The sequence below is a fragment of the Nyctereutes procyonoides genome, unplaced genomic scaffold (genome assembly GCF_905146905.1).
Source record: "Nyctereutes procyonoides isolate TBG_1078 unplaced genomic scaffold, NYPRO_anot_genome, whole genome shotgun sequence".
Taxonomy (NCBI): domain Eukaryota; kingdom Metazoa; phylum Chordata; class Mammalia; order Carnivora; family Canidae; genus Nyctereutes; species Nyctereutes procyonoides.
This window is the reverse complement of record NW_026575140.1, coordinates 59793362-59814529: the sequence shown is the minus strand read 5'-3', so window position 1 is coordinate 59814529 and position 21168 is coordinate 59793362.

Below are 21168 nucleotides of genomic sequence, written 5' to 3'. Positions count from 1 at the left end.
GCAGTGCTCTCATTCAGAATAGAAGGAGAGATAAAGAGCTTCCAAGATAGGCAGAAACTGAAAGAGTATGTGACCACCAAACCAGCTCTGCAAGATATATTAAGGGGGACCTGTAAAAGAAAGAGGAAGCACAAAGAAACAATCTGTAAAAACAGGGACTGAATAGTTATTATGATGACACTAAATTCATATCTTTCAGTAGTAACTCTGAACATGAATGGGCTAAATGATTTCATCACAAGACACAGGGTTTCACAATGGATATAAATGCAAGACTCATCTCTTTTCTGTCTACAAGAGACTCATGTTAGACCTAAGGATATCTCCAGCCTGAAAATGAAAGGTTGGAGAACCATTTACCATTCAAATGGTCCTCAAAAGAAAGCTGGGGTAGCATTCCTCATATCAGATAAATTAAAGTTTATCCCAAAGACTGTAGTAAGAGATGAAGAGGGACACTGTATCATACTTAAAGGATCTATCCAACACGAAGACCTAACATTCATGAATATTTATGCCCCTAATGTGGGAGCTCCCAAGTATATCAATCAATTAGTAACCAAAGTAAAGAGACACTTAGATAATAATACACTAAGTATTAGTATTAAGGAGACTTAAACACAACACTTTCTGCAAATGACAGATTTTCTAAACAGAACATCACCAAAGAAACAAGGGCCTTGAATGACATACTGGACCAATTGGATTTCAGATATATGTAGAACATTGCATCTAAATGCAACTGAATACACATTCTTCTCAAGTGCACATGGAACTTTCTCCAAAATACATCACATACTGGGTCACAAATCAGGTCTCAACCGATACCAAAAGATTGGGATTGTCCCCTGCATATTTTCAGACCACAATGCTTTGAAACTAGAACTCAATCACAAGAAGAAATTTGGAAGAAACTCACACACGGAGGTTAAAGAGCATCCTACTCAAAGATGAATGGGTCTCCCAGGAAATTAGAGTAGAATTTAAAAGATTTGTGGAAATTAATGAACATGAAAATACAATGATTCAAGATCTTTGGGATACAGCAAAAGCAGTCCCAAGATGGAAATACATTGCAATACAAGCCTCCCTAAAAAATTGGGAAAAACTGAATACACAAGCTAACCTTGCCCCCTAAAGGAATTGGAGAAAGTACAGCAAGTAAAGCCTAAACCAAGCAGGGAAAGAGAGATAATAAAGATTCTAGCAGAACTCCATGAACTAGAGACCAGAAGAACTGTGGAGCAGATTAACAAAACCAGTAGCTGTTTCGTTGAAAGAATTAATAAGATAGATAAACCATTAGCCAGCCTTATTAAAAGAAAAAAACTCAAGAAAATCATGAATGAAAGAGGAGAGGTCACAGCCAATACAAAGGAAATACAATTTTAAAAACATATTATGAGCAGCTATATGCCGATAAATTAGGCAATCTAAAAGAAGTGGATGCATTTCTGGAAAGCCACAAATTACCAAACCTGGAACAGGAAGAATTAGAAAACCTGAACAGGGCAATAACCAGGGAGGAAATTGAAGGAGTCATCAAAAACCTCCTTCGACACAAAAGTCAAGGGCCAGTTGGCTTCCCAGGGGAATTCTATCAACCGTTTAAAGAAGAAATAATAAGATTATTCATCTTGACCAACTGGATTTATCCCCAGGATCAAGGTTGGTTCAACACTTATAAGACAATTAATGTGATAGATCACATCAACAAGAGAAAAACAAGAACCACATGATCCTCTCAATAGATGCAGAGAAAGCATTTGACAAAATACAGCATCCATTTCTGATCAAAACTCTTCAGAGTGTAAGGATAGAGGGAACATTGCTCAGCATCTTAAAGCTGTCTATGAATATCATTCTCAATGGGGAAAAACCAAGAGGCTTTCCCCTAAGATCAGGTATACAACAGGGATATCCACTCTCACCATTGTTATTCAAAATATCACTAGAAGTCCTAGACTCAGCAATCAGACAACAAAAAGAAATAAAAGGCATTCAAATTGGCACAGAAGAAGTCAAACTCTCCCTCTCACAGATGACATGATACTGCACATAGAAAACCCAAGAGACTCCACCCAAGATTGCTAGAACTCATACAGGAATTCGGCAATGTGGCAGGATACAAAATCAATGCCCAGATATCAGGGGCATCTATACACTAACAATGAGACAGAAGAAAGAGAAATTAGGGAATCAATCCCATTTACAATTACACCAAAAGCTTAAGATACCATGAATAAACCTAACTGAGACGTAAAGGATCTATACCCTAAAAACTACAGAAAACTTCTGAAAGAAATTGAGGAAGACACAAAGAGATGGAAAAATATTCCATGCTCATGGATTGGAAGAATTAATATTGTGAAAATGTCAATGTTATCCCTATTTACACGTTCAATGCAATCCCTACCAAAATACCATGGACTTTCTTCAGAGAGTTAGAACAAATGACCTCAAGATTTGTGTGGAGTCAGAAAAGACCCTGAATAGCCAAGGGAATATTGAAAAGGAATATCAGAGTCTGGGCATCACAATGCCAGATTTCAAGTTCTACTACAAAGCTGTGATCATCAAGACACTGTGGTACTGGCAAAAAGCAGACACCATGATCATTGGAACAGAATAGAGAACCCTGAAATGGGCCCTCAACTCTATGGTCAACTAATATTTGACAAAGCAGGAAAGACTCTCCACTGGAAAAAAGACAGTCTCTTCAATAAATGGTGCTGGGAAAATTGGACAGCCACATGCAGAGGAATGAAACTAGACCATTCTCTTACACCATACACAAAGATAAGCTCAAAATTGATCAAAATCCTAGAGGAGAACACAAGTAACACATTTTTTAACTTGGCCACAGCAACTTCTTGCAAGATTCATCTATGAAGGCAGGGGAAACAAAAGCAAAAGTGAACTTTGGTACTTCATCAGGATAAAAAGCTTCTGCACAGCAAAAGAAACAGTCAAGAAAACTAAAAGACAACCTATAGAATGAGAGAAGATAGTTTCAAATGACATACCAGATAAAGGGCTAGTGTCCGAGATCTATAAAGAACTTATGAAACTTAACAGCAAAGAAACAAACAATCCAATCATGAAATGGGCAAAAGACACGAACAGAAATTTCACCAAAGAAGACATACGCATGGCCAGCAAGCACATGAGAAAATGCTCCGCATCACTGGCCATCAGGGAAATACAAATCAAAACCACAATGAGATACCACCTCACACCAGTGAGAATGGGGAAAATTAGCAAGGCAGGCAACAACAAATGTTGGAGAGGATGTGGAGAAAGGGGAACCCTCTTGCACTGTTGGTGGGAATGTGAACTGGTACAGCCACTCTGGAAACTGTGTGGAAGTTCTTCAAATAGTTAAAAATAGAGCTATCCAATGACCCCACAATTGCACCACCAGGGATCTACCCTAAAGATACAGATGCAGTGTAAAGCCGAGACACCTGCACCCCAATGTTTATAGCACCAATATCCACAATAGCCAAACTGTGGATAGAGACTTGGTGTCCTTTGAAAGATGAACAGATAAAGAAGATGTGGTATATATACAATGGAATATTACTTGGCCATTAAAAACATATATTCACCATTTACTTTGACGTAGATGGAACTGACGGTACTAGGCTGAGAGAAGTAAGTCAATCAGAGAAGGACAATCATTATATGGTTTCATCATACGGGGTATATAAAAAATAGTGAAAGGGATTATAGGGAAAAGGAAAGAAAATGAGTAGGAAATAGCAGAGAGGGTGACAGAACATGAGAGATTGCTAACTCTGGGAAATGAACAAGCTGTGGTAGAAGGGGAGGTGGGCAGGGGGATGAGGTGACTGGGTGACAGCCACTAAGGGGTCATTTTATGGGATGAGCACTGGGTGTTATACTATATCTTGGCAATACCCTACAATTCAGGAATGTAAATACTGGATATTTACTCCCAAAATACAAAAACACTAACTCAAAGGGTTACATGCAACCCGACATTGATAGCAGCCAAATTATGGATACAACCCAAGTGTCCACTGACAGATGAATGGATAAAGAAGGTGTGGTCTATATATACAAGAGAATATTATTCAGCCATAAAAAATGAAATCTTTCCATTTGCAACAACATAGATGGAACTAGACAGTATTATGGTAAGCGAAATTAGAGAAAGACAAATACCATATGATCTCACTCATATGTGGAATTTAAGAAACAAATGAGCAAATTGGGAAAAAAAGAGAGATAAACCAAGAAACAGATTCTTTTTTTTTTTTTTTTATGATAGGCACACAGTGAGAGAGAGAGAGAGGCAGAGACACAGGCAGAGGGAGAAGCAGGCTCCATGCACCGGGAGCCCGACGTGGGATTCGATCCCGGGTCTCCAGGATCGCGCCCTGGGCCAAAAGCAGGTGCTAAACCACTGCGCCACCCAGGGATCCCAAGAAATAGATTCTTAATTACAGAGAACACACTGATGATCATCAGAGGGGAGGTGGGGGGGGTATGGAGATAAAAGAGTACACTTACTGTGATGAAAAAGAAACGAATTAAAAATAGACACCATTTTACTAATCTGAACTGAGTATTCCTGAAGACAGTATAACGTCTCTAAAGGAAATTTATTAGATAAGGTCACTGAGTGATGTCTTTGTAAACTAAAAGTTTAAACTCTGGTGGTTGCAAAAATATCAAATGTTATAATTAGAATGGTCCTGATGACTCTGCAATTCATCATCTAAATCCCCCTGCTGCTCCTTCACCAGCAGCAGAAGCATTATAGTGAGGAAATACAATGGTAACAGTATTTCCAGTCCTGCTAATGTGAATAGTACCTGAATACAAAGTAAAGTGAATGTGCCTCCTTGGTTACTTCTAGAGGTCCCAAAACTTATCCTTCTCAGGGTTGTAAGCTAGTGTGCAGTTACATTGTAAGAACTAGAAAAGAAATCTCAGCTTTGTAAAATTGACTGCTAAAAGAGTATCTACATACGCTCTAAGAAGAAAGCATTCATATAGTTAATTATACACATATGGTCATGTCTTTATCAGGCAATTTGATACATCTGCTACATACTGGACATTTTGACTAGAGAAGAATCTGTATTGTAAGCAACGTTTCATCTGACCTGAAAGTATGCCTCATTTGGTAGATTATTTCCCAATGGATTCCAGTTATAATTCAGATTCTTAAATAGATTATATTGTTTAGATTCAGAGAAAAAAAAAAAAACAATGACATGGTGTAAATGTTACCAGAAGAGAGAACTATGATGTTAGAAACCATTAGTGATCAGCTTGTATGCAGAGATCAGTCCCTCAAGTATGTGTGTTGTTGAATTTCAATCATCATCATTTGAAAAGATAGTAGGGTTAAGTAAATGACAACAAACCTATTCTGAAAAATGATGCTGTTGAGCACATACCATTGTGCTGGGTTCTGCTGCAGACACTTCGGGAGCTGGCAGCAGGGGTCGCGGCCCGCCTTGCCCTGTGGAACAGAGAGAGGGATCTGTATTGTAATAAATAATGGATTCTAGTAAATGCCAAGTGAAAACTATAATAATTTGGGGGAGAGAGCCAACTATTGAACAGCTTATTTCTGTCTGTATTTATAAATATAAACAGAAGCTCCAGAGATTTCCTTCATTTTGTCATTTCTTGTTTTGAATAGGTAGATTCTCTAATATTAAATCTATTCAGATATAATTTGCAATTAGTAGAAACAGTTTTTTGCTTTGGCTCACACCTTATCCTTGCTGTTTACAGAAGTGTTTAGTATGCAGTAACTATCCAATTAACATCAATTCTATGAACTATCACCATTCAGAATAATAACTATAAAAACGAATGTAAAATATACTAAACTATTACAATCATGTTCAATATCTAGTGCTCAGAATAAATGGGAAAAACTCAACCAATGTCTGAAAACATTGCTTAATAGCCAAAGTGTATATCTAATAGGATCTAATTTCTCTAATAATATCTGCACCAAACCCATACTCAAGATATGTAAACTATGGTTTCAAAAATAATATTGGAAATGAAAATTTAATGACATGAAGATTATGAGACACTGGATTGTTTCACTTGAGTAGTCATTGGCTTTTCCTTAAAATAGTTTGCTTTATTTCCTATATATTTGAGGGAGATATATCATATATATATATATCTCCCAACTTTGACCCAAATTTGAAATTCATGTTTTTCTGAGGGAAGTCATGAAGCGAAAGGTGAAACACTCATTCAAACATACAAATCAGTGGAGATCATAACTCACGATTAATCATGATAACTACTGTTTTAACATTTGTGAAGATCGTTGTCATTTATAAAATGCTTTTTACATATTTTATCTGACTCATCTCTCCCTATGTGACTATGTAACTATAAACTCATACACATGTAATAGATAAGGAAACTGAGGCTTATTTCAGTGATGACTTCCCATTATTTCATGATGAATAACTTGACTTCATCCTTTCACAGATGAACTTAATGCTGTTTCTTTCCACTTTTTTATATATATGTATATATATATACATATATATATACAAAAATATGTATGTGCAGTAGCTTCACTTTTCCATCTGTTTCTGTCTCTTGTCTGCCTTTTCCCTCTGCTCTTCTTTCTAATTTTTGTCTTCTGGCTATATGACAGGTACTTGATAGAAGAAACCTTAAATTCTTTTTGCAACAAGGAATGAGATGAAGAACCAGGCAAACAAATAAATACACACACATATATATAATTTACTTAGTTTAACCACAATATACATAGAAGCTACATAAAAGTTTATATCCTGTTTACTTCTTATAATATTTATTCATATTGCTTTTAGGTTTTTCAGTTATTATACTAAATATCTGTATAATAGTTTATTGAAAAGATATGAACCATGGACTCCATTCATTCAAAAATATTTATGAAGTCCTTATAATGTACTGGGCTCTAGTTACTGAGGATGTAGCACTGAACCAGTATTTTGCTACTGACAGAAATTGTAAAAAATTTTTTAGACATTGTTTTCTAATATGTGATAAATATGAAGAAAAAAGACTGATTGCATTATTCATGATAATTAGCCTTTTGCCCAAGATAATTTGTAAGGGAGCTAATTTATAAAATAGCTCTTGACATATAATTGCTTTACAAATAGTTTATAAAATTTGCAGTCACTGAGTGTATAATAATGCTTAATTTCTCCGTATTCTTATCATTTTCCACACACACATGCTCAAGCATGTACAGTATTATATGTTTGTAGTTTTGTTAAATTGATAGGTAATAAATGATAAGTGGTATCTTACAACTAATTGAATTAGAAGTTTGATAAGGACTGAAAATATTTCACACTATACTTTTTAATACATTTCTTTTTTCTCTTGTGTGAAACATCTGTTCACATCTCAACCTATTTAGATTCAAAGTTCAAAATAGAGTGGCCCCACAACATTTATGGTGAATCTATTTTTACTCTACTAATTTTACCATCTTTTTCACATATTTAGCTCACATATATATTTAGATATGTTTCCATCTTAGTTAAATAAATAATCTTACTAAATATTAAATGTGGGCTAGAAATTTTTTATCTGTTTAAATCACATTCTATTCAAATGCATTTTTAACCCCTAGACCATTTGCCCCTTATTATTCCTTCTATTCAAAAGCTTACTAGCTTTTCTAAATCATTTCCTGCTTTACATATCTTTTAGCACACCATTTCAATTTTTCTCATGAAGAATCTATATGTCTTGCTGATATTTATTTCTGATCATTGCATACATATGCACAGATGCATGAATTTTTTCCCTTGTTTTGGTGTTACTAGTGGATTTGGTTCCTTTCTGGTTTCTGAGTAGCTACGGACAATAGTAAGAAACTTAGAGTTTGCCTACATCTTCTCTAACTGGACAGCACTCTTATTATTACTAATTGTTTTTCAGTGAAATCTATTGACTTTTTTTCAAATAATATCATCAGAAATTAAGTGTTTTCTCCTACTTCGCAATATTGATAGGTGCTATTTTACTTTCTTCACTTACTTGCTTTGGTTGAAAACTCCAGGGTAGACTTGTGATTTTGCATCGCATGCCACAATTTGTGACATTCCACTCTTTGTAGTAAAAAAAAATTGGGAAAGATGAATTGAATTTTAAAAATGCAATTTTCAAACTTAAATGCCTTCTGAATCAACAAGGAGTGTAGAAGGAAAAAATTCAGGTGAGGGGACAGCCAGTGAACTGCCCTGACATTCTCTCTGGAGATGTCCAGAAATAAAAAACCCCTGATCCTCAGGGTTTGTGCTGTGCCTGGCCTCCCCAGGAAGAGGACCGATGGATGTGCAGAGAAATCAACAAATACTCCAGTTTGTACAAAGTTGAAGACTGAGGGGCCATTAAGACATAGCTGCTTTTTGCCTAAAACCTTTTGCTAAATTTTGAAATTGTCTGTGTCAAGAATAGGATATATTTTCCCCTTGAGAGTCGTGGTGTATACTAACAAGTGCTTTGAGAAGTCTTTCTGAGACAAAAGCTGTTTAACTTAAGTATCCTGTACTTTCCCAAACTTACTTGCTTAAGGTGTTAATTCATAACAAAAGACATCCTATCAGACTGTTTGGGAAATGCTGAATTAGGATATCATTCAATACATGATAACAAATGTATACATGTGTCAAGTGACCACAGCATGTCTGAATATAATTTCTAAGTTAAACTAATATATCAAGTTTTACATCAGCTTATTTTAAATGCTAGAGGAAGCACAAATAATTAGATTTTGAAAACAAATGCATACTTTATTAAAAGAGAATCTCATGTATTTTATTTGTATTTATATTTGTAATGATATTGGAGCCCCAGGATGGCTCAGTTGGTGAAGTGCCTGCCTTTAGCTCAGGTCATGACCTTGGGGTCCTGGGATTGAGTCCTACATCGGGCTCCCTGCTGAGTGGGAAATTGGCTTCTCCCTCTTCCTCTGCCTCTCCCCCTGCTCATGCTCTCTCTTGCTCTCTCTCAAATAAATAAATAAATAAATAAATAAATAAATAAATAAATATCTTAAAATATATATATTTGTAGTGATATCAAACCACAGTATAAAATTCGATGCCTTTTCCCACAAATTTTAATGCATATATATTGAAACTAACATGAATGAATTTCTTGGATAACATCCAGGCAAAAAAGCTATTAAGAATCACACACTTAATTAAAAGTACAATATATTAATATATTGTACAATTGTACAATTGCTTGAAGTTCATTTGATCAATTCTAATAAAATGAATGGTAGATGTAAAACAAAAATATGAAGCAAAAACATGGTAGCAAAATGAATAGGAAACTAATGACATAAACTTGAATTTAACTAATTTAAGTAGACTGAAGCAATGTATTAAAACCAACTTTGTGTCTATACACCAATAATGAAACAGCAGATAGAGAAATGAAGGAATCAATCCCATTTATAATTGCACCAAAAACACTAAGATACCTAGGAATAAACCTAACCAAAGAGGCGAATGACCTGTACTCTGAAAACTATAAAATACTGATGAAAGGAATTGAAGATGACACAAAGAAATGGAAGATATCCCACGCCCATGGATTAGAAGAGCATTAGAAGTTAAAATGTCTATACTACCCAAAGCAATCTACACATTTAATGCAATCTCTATCAAATTACAAACAGCATTTTCATAGATCTGGAACAATCCTAAAATGTGTATAGAACCACAAAAGACCCAGAATAGCCAAAGCAACTTGAAAAAGAAAAAGCTGGAGGTATCACAGTTCCTGACTTCAAGCCATATTACAAAGCTGTAGTGTTCAAAGTAGTATAGTACTGGTACAAAAATAGACACATAGATGAATGGAACAGAATAGAAAACCCAGAAAAGGACCCTCAACTCTATGGTCAACTAACCTTTCACAAAGCAGGAAAGAATATCCAATGGGAAAAAATCTCTTCAACAAATGATGTGGAGAACACTGGACAGCCACATGCAGAAGAATGAAACTGGACCATTCGCTTATACCATACACAAAAATAAATCCAAAAGGGATTAAAGACCTAAATGAGAGACAAGAAATCATAAAATCCTAGAAGAGAACACAGAGAATAACATCTTTGACATCGGCTGTAGCAACTTCTTTCCCGACATGTGTCCTGAGGTAAGGGAAATAAAAGCAAAAATAAACTATTGGGACTAATATCAAAATAAAAAGCTTCTGCACAGCCAAGGAAACTATCAACAAAACTGAAAGGCAGCCTACAGAATGGAAGAAGATATTTGCAAATGATATCTGATAAAGGGTCAGTATTCAAGATCTATAAAGAAAAAATAATCCAATTAACAAATGGAAAGAAGATATGAATAGACATTTCTCCAAAGAGGAAATATACAGATGGCCAACAGACACATGAAAAGATGCTCAGCATAAATCATCATCAGGGAAATGCAAATCAAAACCACAATGAGATCCACCTCACACCAGTCAGAATGGCTAAAATAAAAAACACAATAAACAAAAGGTTTTGGTGAGGATGTGGAGATAGGAGAACCCTCTTAAGTTGTTAGTGGAAATGCAAACTGGTGCAGCCACTCTGGAAAACAATATGAAGGGTCCTCAAAAATGTTAAGAATAGAGCTACCAGATGACCCAGCAAATGCATTCTAGGTATTTACTCAGAGAATACAAAAACACAAGTTCAGAGGGATACATGCACCCTAATGTCCACAATAGCCAAACTATGGGAAAAGCCCAAGTGTCCATTGACTGATGAATGGATAAAGAATATGTGGTCTATATACAATGGAATATTAGCCACAAAAGGAATGAAATCTTGCCATTTGCAATAACATGGATGGAGCTACAGAGTATTATGCTGAGTGAAATAAGTCAGTCAGAGAAAGACAAATACCATATGATCTCACTTGTGTGTGGAATTTAAGAAACAAAACAAATGAACAAAGGGGAGAAAAAGAGAGAGAGGCAAACCAAGAAACACATTCTCAAGTACAGAGAACATACTGATGGTCACCAGAGGGGAGGAAGGTGGAGGATGGGCATGATGAACCCCATATGTTATTATGGAAGAGTTGAATCACTGTATTGTACACTTGAAACAGATATACTGTAATGGTAACTAACTGAAACTTAAACAAAACCTTAAAAATACAACTTTGGGGTAAATACAAAAATAAATTGCATTTCTATATACCAGCAACAAACAATTCAGAAGGGAAATTAAGAGAACAATTTCATGCACAGTATCATCAAAAAGAATATATTGTTTAGGATAAATTAACAAAAGAAGTGGAAGACCTATATACTAAAAACTACAAAACAAGGCTGAAAGAAATTAGGGCACTTTCAAACAAATAGGATTTTTTTTTATTTTTATTTTTTTTTAATTATTTTTATTTTTTATTTATGATAGTCACAGAGAGAGAGAGAGAGAGAGGCAGAGACACAGGCAGAGGGAGAAGCAGGCTCCATGCACCGGGAGCCTGATGTGGGATTCGATCCCGGGTCTCCAGGATCGCGCCCTGGGCCAAAGGCAGGCGCCAAACCGCTGCACCACCCAGGGATCCCCAAATAGGATTTTTAAAATAGAAATGCAGGATGTGATTCTAAAAGTTACACAGAAATTCAAAGAACCAAGATTAGCCAATACAGTATAGAAATATAAAAAATTGGAGGACTTCCCACTGTACAACTATAGTCATCAAGACTTCTGGTATTGACATTAGAATAGACATTTGGATTAATGGTATGGAATAGAAAGTCTAGAAATAGCATTTACATTTATCGTTAGCTGATTTTCAGCAAAGCTGCCAAGGAAATTCAATGGAAAGAGGATAGTCTTTTCAGCAAATGTTACTCAAAAAATTGGATATCTTGTGTTTAAAAAGAAAAAAAGCTAGCTTACAATTCTTACCTCATGCCATATACAAAAATTGACTGAAAATTGATCATCACCCAGGGGCTCCTGGGTCGGTTAAGTTCTGGGTAGAAACTAGCACAGATTTCAGAGTGGAACCAGGAGGCAGCGTGTTGGTGGTGTGAGGCTCACTGACCCTGCCTCAGGCTGGGTCAGGCTAGGGGTCCTCCAGAACTCCTATCTTTCCTGCCAGCCTCCCGGCCTCTGAGGACAGTCCTTCTGAACTCTCGGGTCAGTAGACCTGAGAGTGCCCTGCGTTTCCCAGTAGATGGTTCCAGGAAGCAGACTCTGAACTGGGATCCTCCTCATTGACTTAAGGGGCACAGGCAGACCTCTCTGACCGGGACGATCATGGCGTGGACCTCTGACCTCCGTTGTCCCTGGTGGTGGCAGTCAGATGAGCAAGTGGGAAAGATACCCTTCTTGTGTTTCTCTTTACTCTCACACCACCAGCACACTTGGAACGTTTCAGGCACCGCATGTGTGGTCTTTTTTTCTGTTTTACTCCCTATAATAAGGGATTGTCTGATCCTAGCTGGGTGTTCTCCAGTTTAGCTGAATTTTGACACCATCTATAGGTAGTGGTCCACAGGTGAGGGCTCAGATGCCAGGTGCAGGTCCCCAGGTGACCCCAGCTTCTGCATGATTGTGCTATACACCGGACGTTACCCTGAACTCCTCCTCGGGTTCAGTCACCAGCCAGAACAGCTCACAGAACTAGGGAAACACTGACTTACATTCACCACTTTATTCTATAATAAAAGATATGATACAGCATACAGATGAGCAGCCAGATACCCAGGCTTCTGTCCCCAGGGAGCTGGGGTGCAATACCCTCCCAGCTGGAGGCGCTCCCAACTCCATCCTTATGCAATTTTATGGAGGATTTATCACAGAGGCATGATCGATCATGAACTGAATTTCCAGCCCCTCTCTCCTTCCCAGAGGATGGGCTCAGGATCAAAAGTGCCAAGCTTCTAGTCACAGCATGGTTCTTCTGGTACTCAGCCTTCATCCTGAGGTTATCAAGTACCTGATGAGAGTCACCTTATCAGAAGGAAATCAGTCCTGTCACTCAGGAAATCTCAAGGGCATGGGAACTCTGTGTCAGGCACCAGGGGCAGAGACTAACAAATAATATTTCCTATTATTTCACAACCGCTAAGTGGAGCTAGCTCCCTGGAGCCTTCTTTTTCCAGTGTCAGTATGGACGCGGCACACCCCTAACAACGTCTTAGAAAGTCATGCATTCGTTGCATGTTCCTTGGGCCACTGAGTGTGAGTGAGCCATCTACCTACGTGTCCCAGCTGGGGACCTGCAGGGGGACATGGTCCCTGCCATTAGTCACAGGAACTAAACGATGATCTTCTTTAAAAAAGCATTCAAATGGGAGCAATCTATTTCCAAATAAGTTTCCTCAGGCTAATTCTTTGTTGTTGTTGGCTCACTCAGTTATTCGAACAGTATTACTGACTTCCTTGGGCTTATTCTCATCTAAGCACTGCAAAGATGAAAATTGAAAAATCTCAGTGACTAAAGTAATAAATAAATTGTCTGCGGTTAAATCCCCAAATGAGTCTCATTACTTTGTTGCGGTTGATTTGGTTTCCTGCATCCAAGTAAGAATCTTGTTAACTTTTCAAATACCTATGAAAGATATGTATCATGTAGTATTTCAATTTTTAATATCTACTTTCTGGTGGTTTGAATGGAAATAACAACACGGTCAAATGGTAAACACAAACTTCTACGTGATTCCTTTTAAAGAGCCACCTGACTTCCATGTTTAAAACATTCAAACTGTCCTTCCAGTCAGGACACCGCTGTTAATTCTGTTCACAGCACTGGTCATACTCATTTACATGTGGAGCCTGCCATTGGTGTCCTTGGTGACTCGATGTGATAAGCGAACAACACAACAAATCTCCAAAATGCTTGGTGCTGCATTTCAAGACTTCGCTGTGCTTTCACATTGCTCAATGCTGCTGGGATGCCATCTGTTCTTCTAACGTAAATGCATTTAAAAAAGAATTTTTTTGGGGGATCCCTGGGTGGCTCAGCGGTTTAACGCCTGCCTTTGGCCCAGGGCATGATCCTGGAGTCCCGGGATTGAATCCCGTGTCGGGCTCACTGCATGGAGCCTGCTTCTCCCTCTGTCTGTGTGCCTCTCTCTCTCTATCTCTATGTCTATCATGAATAAATAAAATCTTTAAAAAAAATAAAAAAGAAAAAATATTTTTTTCTATGAAGTATTTATGAAAGATTTCAGACATTAATTTTTTTATGATTCCTTTGTATGCATTTACAGTAATTTTGAAAGTTAACATTATCTCGCAAACTATTCCTTAAAAAAGCTAATTTGTGTGGGGCGCCTGGGGGGCTCCCATGGTGAAGTGTCAGCCTTCCGCTCAGGTCATGAACCCAGATCCTGGGATGGAGCCCGATGTAGGGCTCCCCGCTCAGCCGCGCGGGGGTGGGGAGCTGCTTCTTTCTCTCCCTCTGCTGTACTCATGCGCCCTCGCAAATAAATAAAATCTTTTTAAAAAGCTCATATATGTGAGTAATGAAGCTTTATTGTGTGCGTCCTAGTCTGAGTCCCAGGCCTGAGAAGCGGGAATGTGGACGTCCGAGGGCAGAGCGGGCAGGCATCTCAGCTCGAGCCTTCTGGCTCTCCGTGAACAGATAGGGAGACGCCGGTCTGCGCCGGCGGCAGGTCCCTGTGCTGTGCTGGCGCCACCGGCCTCCGCCTCCGGGGGAAGCGCTGTCACAGACACACCAAGCTGATGCGTTGGTGGCCATATGCGCACCTGGAGCCCCGTCCAGGGACACCTGAGGTCACCCGCCGCGCGGCGCCTTCACGAACCCCTGCGAAAGGACTTTCTAGCGCTAATTTCTCCAGGGACAAGCTGCTCACTCCCTTCATCAGCCCGTTCAGTGTCACAAAATCCAGCTTTGCAAAGTCCTTTAATGCACTGACCTCAAACCTGCTTGCAGAGTTGCAGTGAGCCCAGGTGTCCAGGGGAGTGAGTCTGTGTGCAGGGGTTTCTAGCGCCGTTGGGCGTGTGTATTTGGCCTCTCTAGAACCTGGTATGTTCTGGTGACTTGATGGAGGTTCTTGTTTATGTTACAGAAAGTCAGAGGAATAAGAGATTTTATGGGAACGACATCCTCCTGAGCCTGTCTCCTTCATCCTGAAGTAAGGTTCAAAATCTCAGTTTTAAGGCTCCCACATGTGATGTTAATGAGTCTGTATGATCCTACATGTAAACCGTGCATCCCCTACCTCCCCAGTGAAGTGCTTCCAGTGCTTTTATGGACTTTCTAACAAACATGACCCAGCAGGTCAGAAGATGCTTGTGTGTCTCTTCATCATGCGTGCTGGAAGAGAACAAGGAATGTGGCTAATGACAAGAATGAACTGAGGAACAGGATTTCTCAGGTTTTCTCTCTCCCTCTCTCACTCTCTGTCTCTTCCCATGTCTCTCTAATACACCAGAAAATTGTGATAAGCACTTAAATAGCTTAGAATTTTCACAGAGATATTGGACATAATAAAACTGCTATTAATGCATTGTTTTAATACATTACATTAAAATCCCTAAGCCAATGAATTGACAGTGGTTGTGGGAGTAACTCATTTTTAAAAATTTCCTTTTAGATAAAAAACATAGCTGCCCAGAAGATCCTGAGGAGATAAACTTAATTAGCTTGGCATATGCCAGGCAATCCCTTTCTACTTTCCCTGCAAATGACCCAGCTGGATAGGACTGGACACCTGCCCTGGAGGTCTGTTAGGAGGCAGGCTTCAGTGTCCTGAACCAGCCAGGTCACTGTGTTACATATCACACATTTCATTTCTGCAAATGTCCCTGCCTCTGTACCAGCTGGTCAAATTTCCTGACCCTTCTGCCTTAGAAGTCCTAGTGATGAGTCCTAGTCACCTTGATCCCTTCATCTGCCCGGTTTGGATGAATTTACTTCAGTCTGGGACCTTCTGTTCCATTTGCCCTAAATCCATGCAGACTAAGCCCTGTGTCCCTGTGTGTAGTCCTGGCATCCAGTGATTGCATCAGGATGCTTCAGGCTCCAATCAAGGGAGACATGTGTCAGCTCACAGAGGGGAGTCCAGGGGGACAGCACACCTGGGTTTAGTTAACACGTCAGGTCCAAGCCTCCTGCTCCTCTGATCTGTTCTCTTCTGTGGAGGCTGGGCCCCCAGGCTGGTGTCCAGCATTGACAGCAGCTCCAAGCACCACTTCCAGACACAACTGTATCCTGAAGATGAAGACCATGGTTTCTTGTTTTCTCTCTCTAAAGAAAGAGGAAATTTTTTTCCCAAAGCATCTCCCGCCCCTGCCGTTTCACCAGCCCATTGCCTCTACGTGTCACCAGCAGAACTGAGCCCTGTTCCCTCAGCGTGCAGATCACCACAGGGGACTGGTGGTGACTGTTCAGTCAGGTGCCCTCGGGTAGCAGATGATGACTGCCTCTGTGCTGCCTGCTGATGTAGGGGACCCTGGGCTTTATCAAGAAAGAAGAGGAGAGGATGGGTGCTGGGGAGGCAAGCTGGGTGCCCGCTGTGTCACTGCATGACTTTGTCCCACATGTGAAGCCAGCGCTGTGGAGTCTGACAGATCTAGATTCAAGCCCTGAATAAACCTTGGTCCTTCCCGGTGACCTGATCACATTACTTCATGTTTATGAGACTTGGGATTCTTTTGCTTGTTTTTTGTTTCCATCTTTAAAGTGGATATAACTATAGTTTAGGGCTATTGACATTATTAAAGTAGAATGGCAACAAAAACTGTAAAACAAAACAGCTTTATTGAATTCTTGCCTTAGTAAGTTCTCAGTTTGTTTTTAAGCTTCTACCTCTTAAACCTGCCAGCTCCCCATCCCTGGCAAAATCACTTCAAACTCAATACATTTCACTCTGTGCTTTGCAGGCAAAGGTTTTACTTGAGAAACAAAATATCAACACTCTTCCAGTCCACTACAGAGCATCCACTTCATTTCTTTCCTACTGGGCATGGAAGTGTTTACTGGGTTGGAATGTTAGCAAAACCTTTATTTATAAAATAAAACATTAATGGTTACATAATCTGCCTAGCACACAGACGGCACCCTGTTGTTCTGACTGAGGGGGCTGTAAATTATGCAGAAGGGTGACAGTCAGATACACCAGACATGAAACATGCACTAGCCTGTCTCAGAACCTGACTTACAAAGCAGATAGCAGCTCCAATACTGTGGCATCTCATCTGACCTAGTTTTAAACATGCTCTGAATTAAACCTGGTCTCAGGCCAATAATACCCAAATTTTCTTTTTGTAATGAATTTACTTTTTATTGGTGTTCAATGTGCCAACATACAGAATAACACCCAGTGCTCATCCCGTCAAGTGCCCCCCTCAGTGCCTGTCACCCAGTCATGCCCACCCACCCCCGCCCTCCTCCCCTTCCACCACCCCTAGTTTGTTTCCCAGAGTTAGGAGTCTTTATGTTCTGTCTCCCTTTCTGATATTTCCCACACATTTCTTCTCCCTTCCCTTATATTCCCTTTCACTATTATTCATATTCCCCAAATGAATGAGAACATACAATGTTTGTCCTTCTCTGATTGACTTACTTCACTCAGCATAATACCCTCCAGTTCCATCCACGTTGAAGCAAATGGTGGGCATTTGTCATTTCTAATGGATGAGAACTATTCCATTGTATACATAGACCACATCTTCTTTATCCATTCATCTTTTTTAAATTTTTATTGGTGTTCAATTTACCAACATACAGAATAACACCCAGTGCTCATCCCGACCAGTGTCCCCCTCAGTGCCCGTCACCCATTCACCCCCACCCCCCGCCCTCCTCCCCCTCCACCACCCCTAGTTCATTTCCCAGAGTTAGGAGTCTTTATGTTCTGTCTCCCTTTCTGATATTTCCCACACATTTCCTCTCCCTTCCCTTATATTCCCTCTCACTATTATTCATATTCCCCAAATGAATGAGAACATACACTGTTTGTCCTTCTCCGATTGACTTACTTCACTCAGCATTATACCCTCCAGTTCCATCCATGTTGAAGCAAATGGTGGGTATTTGTCATTCCTAATGGCTGAGGAATATTCCATTGTATACATAAACCACATCTTCATTATCCATTCATCTTTCGATGGACACCGAGGCTCCTTCCATAGTATGGCTATTGTGGACATGGCTGCTAGAAACATCAGGGTGTAGGTGTCCCGGCGTTTCAATGCATCTGTATCTTTGGGGTAAATCCCTAACAGTGCAATTGCTGGGTCATAGGGCAGGTCTATTTTTAACTCTTTGAGGAACCTCCACACAGTTTTCCAGAGTGGCTGCACCAGTTCACATTCCCACCAACAGTGTAAGAGGGTTCCCTTTTCTCCGCATCCTCTCCAACATTTGTTGTTTCCTGCCTTGTTAATCTTCCCCATTCTCACTGGTGTGAGGTGGTATCTCATTGTGGTTTTGATTTGTATTTCCCTGATGGCAAGTGATGCTGAGCATTTTCTCATGTGCGTGTTGGCCATGTCTATGTCTTCCTCTGTGAGATTTCTCTTCATGTCTTTTGCCTATTTCATGATTGGATTGTTTGTTTCTTTGCTGTTGAGTTTAATAAGTTCTTTATAGATCTTGGAAACTAGCCCTTTATCTGATACGTCATTTGCAAATATCTTCTCCCATTCTGTAGGTTATCTTTTAGTTTTGTTGACTGTATCCTTTGCTGTGCAAAAGCTTCTTATCTTGATGAAGTCCCAATAGTTCCTTTTTGCTTTTGTTTCTTTTGCCTTTGTGGATGTATCTTGCAAAAAGTTACTGTGGCTGAGTTCACAAAGGGTGTTGCCTGTGTTTTCCTCTAGGATTTTGATGGAATCTTGTCTCACATTTAGATCTTTCATCCATTTTGAGTTTATCTTTGTATATGGTGCAAGAGAGTGGTCTAGTTTCATTCTTCTGCATGTGGATGTCCAGTTTTCCCAGCACCATCTATTGAAGAGACTGTCTTTCTTCCAGTGGATCGTCTTTCCTCCTTTATCGAATATTAGTTGACCATAAAGTTCAGGGTCCACTTCTGGGTTCTCTATTCTGTTCCATTGATCTATGTGTCTGTTTCTGTGCCAGTACCACACTGTCTTGATGACCACAGCTTTGTAGTACAACCTGAAATCTGGCATTGTGATGCCCCCAGATATGGTTTTCTTTTTTAATATTCCCCTGGCTATTCGGGGTCTTTTCTGATTCCACACAAATCTTAAAATAATTTGTTTTAACTCTCTGAAGAAAGTCCATGGTATTTTGATAGGGATTGCATTAAACGTGTAAATTGCCCTGGGTGTCATTGACATTTTCACAATATTAATTCTGCCAATCCATGAGCATGGAATATTTTTCCATCTCTTTGTGTCTTCCTCAATATCTTTCAGAAGTGTTCTATAGTTTTTAGGGTATAAATCCTTTACCTCTTTGGTTAGGTTTATTCCTAGGTATCTTATGATTTTCGGTGCAATTGTAAATGGGATTGACTCCTTAATTTCTCTTTCTTCAGTCTCATTGTTAGTGTATAGAAATGCCATTGATTTCTGGGCATTGATTTTGTATCCTGCCACGCTACCAAATTGCTGTATGAGTTCTAGCAATCTTGGGGAGGAGGCTTTTGGGTTTTCTACGTAGAGTATCATGTCATCGGCGAAGAGGGAGAGTTTGACTTCTTCTTTGCCAATTTGAATGCATTTAATGTCTTTTTGTTGTCTGATTGCTGAGGCTAGGACTTCTAGTACTATGTTGAATAGCAGTGGTGAGAGTGGACATCCCTGTCTTGTTACTGATATTAGGGGAAAGGCTCCCAGTGCTTCCCCTTGGAGAATGATATTTTCTGTGGGCTTTTCGTAGATGGCTTTTAAGATGTCGAGGAATGTTCCCTCTATCCCTACACTCTGAAGAGTTTTGATCAGGAATGGATGCTGTATTTTGTCAAATGCTTTCTCTGCATCTAATGAGAGGATCATATGGTTCTTGGTTTTTCTCTTGCTGATATAATCTATCACAGTGATTGTTTTATGAGTGTTGAACCGGCCTTGTGTCCCGGGGATAAATCCTACTTGGTCATGGTGAATAATTTTCTTAATGTACTGTTGGACCCTATTGGCTAGTATCTTGTTGAGAATTTTTGCATCCATGTTCATCAGGGATATTGGTCTGTAATTCTCCTTTTTGGTGTGGTCTTTGTCTGGTTTTGGAATTAAGGTGATGCTGGCCTCATAGAACGAATTTGGAAGTACTCCATCTCTTTCTATCTTTCCAAACAGCTTTAGTAGAATAGGTATGGTTTCTTCTTTGAACGTTGGATAGAATTCCCCTGGGAAGCCATCTGGACCTGGACTCTTGTGTCTTGGGAGGTTTTTGATGACTGCTTCAATCTCCTCCCTGGTTATTGACCTGTTCAGGTTTTCTATTTCTTCCTGTTCCAGTTTTGAAAGTTTGTGGCTTTCCAGGAATGTGTCCATTTTTTCTGGCTTGCCTAATTTATTGGTGTATAGCTGTTCATAATATGTTTTTAAAACCGTTTGTATTTCCTTGGGGTTGGTTGTGATCTCTCCTTTCTCATTCATGATTTTATTAATTTGAGTCTTCTCTGTCTTCTTTTTAATAAGGTTGGCTAATGGTTTATCTATCTTATTAATTCTTTCAAAGAACTAACTCCTGGTTCTGTTGATCTGTTCCACAGTTCTTCTGGTCTCGATTTCGTTGAGTTCTGCTCGAATCTTTATTAACTCTCTTGTTCTGCTGGGTGTAGGATCTATTTGTTGTTTTTTCTCTAGCTCCTTTAGGTGTAAAGTTAGCTTTTGTATTTGAGTTCTTTCCAGTTTTTGAATGGATGCTTGTATTGCGATGTATTTCCCCCTCAGGACTGTTTTTGCTGCATCCCAAAGATTCTGAACGGTTGTATCTTCGTTCTCATTAGTTTCCATGAATCTTTTTAATTCTTCCTTAATTTCCTGGTTGACCCTTTCCTCTTTTAGCAGGATGGTCCTTAACCTCCACGTGTTTGAGTTCCTTCCAAACTTCTTGTTGTGATTTAGTTCTAATTTCAAGGCATTATGGTCTGAGAATATGCAGGGGATGATCCCAATCTTTTGGTATCAGTTCAGACCCGATTTGTGACCCAGTATGT